General features: G+C 34.9%; 1 protein-coding gene across 2 annotated transcripts in view; it reads left to right on the forward strand.

Annotated features, from left to right (window-relative positions):
* Positions 1-3234: 3234 nt before the first annotated feature.
* The window catches only part of LOC145263015 (retinol dehydrogenase 7-like), a 70932-nt gene continuing 67731 nt past the window's right edge, over positions 3235-6435 (forward strand). Inside the window, exon 1 of one of the 2 annotated variants that reach the window (XM_080119848.1) lies at positions 3235-3328. The gene's annotated coding sequence lies outside the window, so the exon portion shown is untranslated. Of the gene's footprint in view, positions 3329-3471; positions 3704-6435 lie in introns of those variants that run through there. The other variant, XM_080119847.1, reaches the window with a different exon arrangement.

Consider the following 6435-nt stretch of genomic DNA (forward strand, 5'->3'; position numbering starts at 1 on the left):
AGTATGTGATACTATGAAGGTGACCCATGAGTCACTAAGTGCTGAAGGGGAACAATAGATATGAAGTGTCATCCAAATGTACAATGAAATAGGAAGTAACAAACAATGAATCTGTAGGTATTTTTAGATCGAGCCTTTTAGAGTTGACAATGACAATAGAAGCCTACAGATTACAAGGGAAGCGCAGCTTCCAAGTGGCCGGGGGTGGGGGCGATTTCAGATACCAACGCAGAAAAGACTAGATGCCCTTCGTGGCGGATGGGAGTTGATAGCGACGAGGGTTGGACAGTTTTTAGAGTTGACTGCGAAACAGAAATAGAGACGAATTTCAACTGACAGACGAACGTAACATTGATAGAACGAGAAGAAGACACACACACGCCTACAAGTCCAACTGTCAAATATATGTGAAGCATTGGCGTTGTGTTTTTCATGTTTATTTTATTTTAATATTTATTCTTGTGGGCCCACGTGTGTTCTCAGTGACAGTCGCCAGTGAGAAAAATGACGATCAGTCCATAAGAAACACAGTGAACGAAAAATACCACATTCGACGAAATTTTGACACACGACGTTGGGGGTCGGCGATCTGTCGGGGCCACACACGTTTGGTCACAAGTGTGACACAAGGTGAGCTCTTCTCCTGGAATCTTATAAAATGTTCTAGATCGGACCGTAAGCATTCTGCAATGATTCGAGCGATTAGCAATAAGCCTATCCCACCTCCCGAAGAAAGTAATGTCTGTATAAATGGCCTCCTGAAAACGAGCATAACAAGATTCAATGATTTTAGCCCTGGCGCCAAGTTTCAGTTCGAAAACCAATGAATCCAAAATGATGATCCAGCTCCTTCAAGGTTGGGTGGGGGGGGTATCTGAAAGGTTATTAAAATAACGTGGATCAGACCTGTTAATATACCTCCGTAAGGGTGTCTCGGTTGCTCAGCAATAGATCTATCTAATTTTCCGAATGATAAAACAGTGCATGAGACGATTATCTCTTGGGAAGGCACAGAACTTTTACTTAAGTAACATAACCCGAAGCTAGCGTACATATGTATCTATTCTATATCTATGAAAGTGAGAATGTGTGTGTGTATGAGGACACTTCTCAACCTATATACTCGATGAATTTTTGATCTACAGACTTGAAATTTGGTATGTAGAATATTCAGATATGTGAAAAACATTTTAATTAGTTTTCATCCGAAAAAAAAAAACAGCTGCTATGGAGTAAAAATTGAGAAATTGGTATATGGGGGTCGTCGCATTTTTCTCTATTTGCTAACTGTTTCACGATTGCGCATGCGTGAATAGTTCACATGACAGATTACTTATGTAAAGAATGAGTAGATTTAAAAACACTTTTTAAAGCGTGTCAAGCTGGACTAATGGTTATCGTACTTGGCTTAGTATCTTAGATTTTGTTTTCGATCTCAGCTCGAGTATTTCTTGTTTTTACTTACAAGAAGTGAATTGTTCAGAAAAATATATGATACTCGCATGCACGTTTCAATTTCTTTCTTTTTTTTTTACTTCATTTTATTAAGGAATTTAACGTTACGTATTAAGTATTTCTGTTTATAATCAATAAGAATTCCGCACTAAAATATTAATATTTATGTATATTTTACGACCGGGCAACGCCGGGCGGCCTTCTAGTCTATCTACTATATATCTATAAAAGTGAGAATGTTTGTGTGAGGACATTTCTCAACCTATATACTCAACGAATTTTTTATCTCCATCCATAGCCCTTGAGCCTCTGGAGGGGCATAGGCCATCCACAACTTTGTAGATGTTTTTGTAGCGAGGAGTTCTTTTGGAGGGGGTGAGGGTGCTAGCCCCCCACTTCCAACCTTCCCAGAAGGTACATACAGCGCCTAGCCTTCCCAAATGGTCACCCATCTGGTATTGGCCAGGCTCAACGTTGCTTAACTTCAGTGATCTGGTGAGAACCAGTGTGTCAAAGTGATTGTGCCGTACGAATGTTTGATCTACCGACTTGAAATTATGTATATTGGATATTCAGACGTGTGGAAAACATTTTAATGTGTTTTCATCCGGGGAAAAAGGGCTGCTAGGATTAAAAATTGAATAATTTTAAAGTGGTGGTTATCGGATTTTTATCTGTTTGCTAACTGTTTCATGACTGCGCATACCTAAATTATTCCCATGGCAGGTTGCTTTTGTTCAGAATAAGTAGATTTTTAAAACCCTTTTTCAAAGACGTGTCAAGCTGGCCTCAGTGTCTTTGCGTTTTAGTTTCGATCTCAGATCAAGTATTTTTTTTTTTTTTTTTACATACAAGAAACTGTTTAGACAAAACCTAATACTCGCATGCACATGTCTCAGTTTCTGTATGATTTAAAATAGAATATTTATGCGTATTTTACGACCGGGAAACGCCAGACGGCCTGCTAATATATCTATAAAAGTGTGCGTGTGTGTGTGTGTGTGTGTGTGTGTGTGTGTGTGTGTGTGTGTGTGTGTGTGTGTGTGGACACTTCTCAGCCAATATACTCAACGAATGTTTGATCTACAAACTTGGAATTTGGTATATAGGATATTCAGACATGTGGAAAACTTTTTAATTAGTTTTCATCCAGTAAAAAAAAAAGGGTTGCTTATAGGTCAAAATTTAAAAATTGGTACTGGGGAGGGGGGGGTCATTGGATTTTTAACCGTTTGTCAACTGTTTCACGAGGTTTGAAAACGCTTTTTAAAGAACGTGGCCAAGCTAGTATAAAGTTTATCATACTTGACTCACTGTCGTTATGTTTTTAGTTTCGATCTCAGCTCGAGTATATTTTTTTTACTTACAAGAAATGAACTGCTTAGTAAAAATAATACTCGCATGCACATGTTTCAGTTTCTTTCAGTTGTTTTATTTTTATTTTTTATTTTTTTTACTTTATTTTTTAAAAGTGTCTAACTCTATCCCGTGGGGAGGCATTGTAAATAGGTATAATAATAAATATGAAATCTGCATGAACTAAAATATCATATTTAAGCGTATTTTACGACCGAGCAACTCCGGGCGGCCTGCTAGTTTCTAAATAAAATAAAATGTCACAAATAGTGGAAGGAAGTAACGCCTGCAATGAGAATGGTGTCAGGAGTGATTATCACCGTGGTAGCAGTTAGCTTCCTTTCTTTCCTTTACATCTTTTTTTTTTTTAATTTTTTTTTTTTTTTTTTTTTTTTTTTTTTTTGTATTTATTTAACTATCTATCAGGATGATTGCGTTAAGGAATTAAATTCTTAAGAAGAAAAAAAAAAAAAAAGGTCCAGGGCAGACATTTCTTTCCACTCAACATGTCTGTGACGTGAGTAGGTCAGGCTTTCGGGCTATTTTTCAGTAAGAAGAAAGATAGACTTATAAACAGTAGTAGGTTAATCCGTTACGATTTTTTTCTCGTGTGTTTTTGTTTTTGTTGTTTTTTTTTTGTTTTTTCGTTGTTTTTGTTTTTGTTTTTTGTTTGTTTGTTTTTTTTTTTTTTTTCGTGTTCGTTATTTCATTTTAAATTGTCAAACCCGCATGTAACGTCACGACGAAACGAACGAGAGTGGAAATTAAACGCAAACTAGAATCCAATACAGTGCGTGTTTTACTGTAACTACGGTTAATATAATTCCAGTTGAATTAGACATCATCTCTGAATATTGACGCCGCCGTTGTTTTTGTTTTCAGTTTTTCACTGGTAAGTTACCGTTCTCTACTGTTTGTTTTGTTTTATTAGACTAGCAGGCCGCGCGGTTTTGCCCGGCCGTAAAATACGCTTAAATATTATATTTTAATTCATATAAAAACTGAGACATATGCATGCGAGTATTATGGGTTTTCTAAACAGTTAACTTGATATAAGTAAAAAAAAAATAAATAAATAAAAAGATAAATGACTCGAGCCGAGAACGAAACCAAAACCTAAAGGCAGCTAGTCAAGTACAATAACCATTAGACCAGCTTACCATGATCTTTAAAAGGTGTTTTCAAACTTACTTATTCTTAACATAAGAAAGTTGTGTTTCACGACCGCCCATGTGCAGTCGTGAAGCAGTTAAAAAACATGTAAAAATCAGAAAACCCCCAAATACCAATTTAGTAAATTCAACTCCTTAGCAGCCCCTTTTTTCCGGATGAAAACCGATTAAAAAGTTTTCCACGTGTCTGAATACCCTATATACTTAATTTCAAGTCAAAAGTTCAAAAGATCAAACGTTCGTTGAGTATATCGGTTGAGAAGTGTCTTCACACACATTCTCACTTTTATAGATATAAAGATTGTAATATTTGTGGTCTCTTTTATAATGACATATTGTTTGTGACGGCCTTATTCATATAGGCTTGCTAATGGAACTTTGCATGTATAAGCATATACGTATGTATATGTGTGTGTATATAAACTAGTGATGGGACGATGTCAATAGTTCTCCCGATTCCGATACAATTACCGATTCAGATTTTTTTTATAAATCGCTAAATATTTAACTATAGAGGTTATTTTTCCAGATTACCATGCAAACACGTGTTAAATATGCAGGTATTCTGCCAACCGTACAAATACACTTGTAAGGGGAGTGAGCTTTAGATTTTATTTTTATTGGTGCTTTAAAATCAATAAACATTTATAATACCAGCAGTGATGGGTATTGTTTTAAAGAAAATCAAATTTAAAAAAATACAATGAAAGAAATCGTTTTTGCCATCGGACAATAGGAACAAATTTTTCTGAAACCGATTCCGATAATCCCAAATGTTCCGATTTTTCCGATTCCCGATTCCGATCAATCGTCTAAACACTTTTATAAACGTATATATAACTTTCGAGCTTAGGTAGTTCGGACGATGTCAAAACATCGTTAAACTCATGACTCAAACAGCAGCCGTCGATAGCGTAGTGGTTAGGAGCCTTGGTTTCAATCCTGGCTAGCCGCACTGATGAGCTGCGAAACAGTGTTGTATGTACATATATATATTTGTTTACTGTTTTTTGGGAAATAATTCTAAGTGCTCGATTACAAAGAAACCCTCTTTTTCGATATAAGAGCTTAACATTTATTTATTTAAAATTGTACAAAAGGTCATAAAAACATTGGTACCATCGGTTTCAAGCCTAACATAAGGGGGACCAGTTAAATGTAAATCGTAAATAATGTTAGGCTCTCGTCAGCTGTTATGGCTGACGAGAGCCTAACATTATTTACGATTTATCATTAACTGGTCCCCCTTATGTTAGGCTTGAAACCGACGGTACCAATATATATATATATTAATGTTGGGAACATTAATCTGAATCGGGAAAATCAGCATTTTCGGGTATCGGAATCGGAAAAAATCGAGCCTATTTTCCGATGCTAAAACTGATTCCTTAAATTATCTTTATTTTATTTGATTTTGGTTTAAGAAACATCTTCCTCTGCTTGTAGTAATAAAAAAAATGATAAATATTTATTGATAAAAATATCCAGTAAGATTAAAATATCTAGATCATCCCCTCACAAGTGTGTTTTTACGTTTTAGAAAATATGTGCACCTTTAAGATGTGTTTTTACAATAATCGGGACAAAATAACATTTTTATAGTTAAATATTTAAAGTTTTATAAAGAATCGGAATCGGTAATTGTTATCGGAATCGGGAATTTAGAACGGAATCGGGAAAAACATTGGAATCGTCCCATCACTAATATATATATATGTATGTATGTATGTATGTATGTATGTATGTATGTATGTATGTATGTATGTATGTATGTATGTGTTCAAAATATGCGACAAATAAAGACTGCGCCAAAAGTAAGAAAAAAAATGTATTGTTTAGAAAAAAAATTCTGATAAGGGTTTTGCTATAAACCGAAAATTAGAAACTTTAAATAAATGAATGTTTATTTCCAAATTAAAAGATATCGCAGTAATGGTTAAAAAAATTATCTTCTAACCGTTATGTTTTGAATTTCATTTTCTCCGTTCTTCTAAAAAGCGGATTTCTATTAATTATATATATATATATATATATATATATATATATATATATATATATATAGAGAGAGAGAGAGAGAGAGAGAGAGAGAGAGAGAGAGAGAGAGATGATAGATATATAGATAGGTAGATAAAGATAGATAGATAGATATAGATAGATAGAGATATAGATATTTAGAAGAACGATATGCAATAAAATTCTGTTTTAAACTTGGAAAAAATGCCAGAGAAACGCATGGAATGCTTCAGGTCATCTTGTATGAATCGAGCATCAGTTTTTAAGTGGTATACGAGATTCAAGGAAGGCAGGTCTGTAGGGGATGATGAGAGATATGGAAGGAGTAAGGAAGTCAGAACACCATAGTTGATTGGCCAAATAAAGAATTTCATGAATAAGGACTGTCGTGTTTCTATAGAGACAATAAGTGCACAGTTTGATGCCAGCGTGGGAACTG

The sequence above is a fragment of the Euprymna scolopes genome, chromosome 38, assembly GCF_053919585.1.
Source record: "Euprymna scolopes isolate OS-2025 chromosome 38, ASM5391958v1, whole genome shotgun sequence".
Taxonomy (NCBI): Eukaryota; Metazoa; Mollusca; class Cephalopoda; order Sepiida; family Sepiolidae; genus Euprymna; species Euprymna scolopes.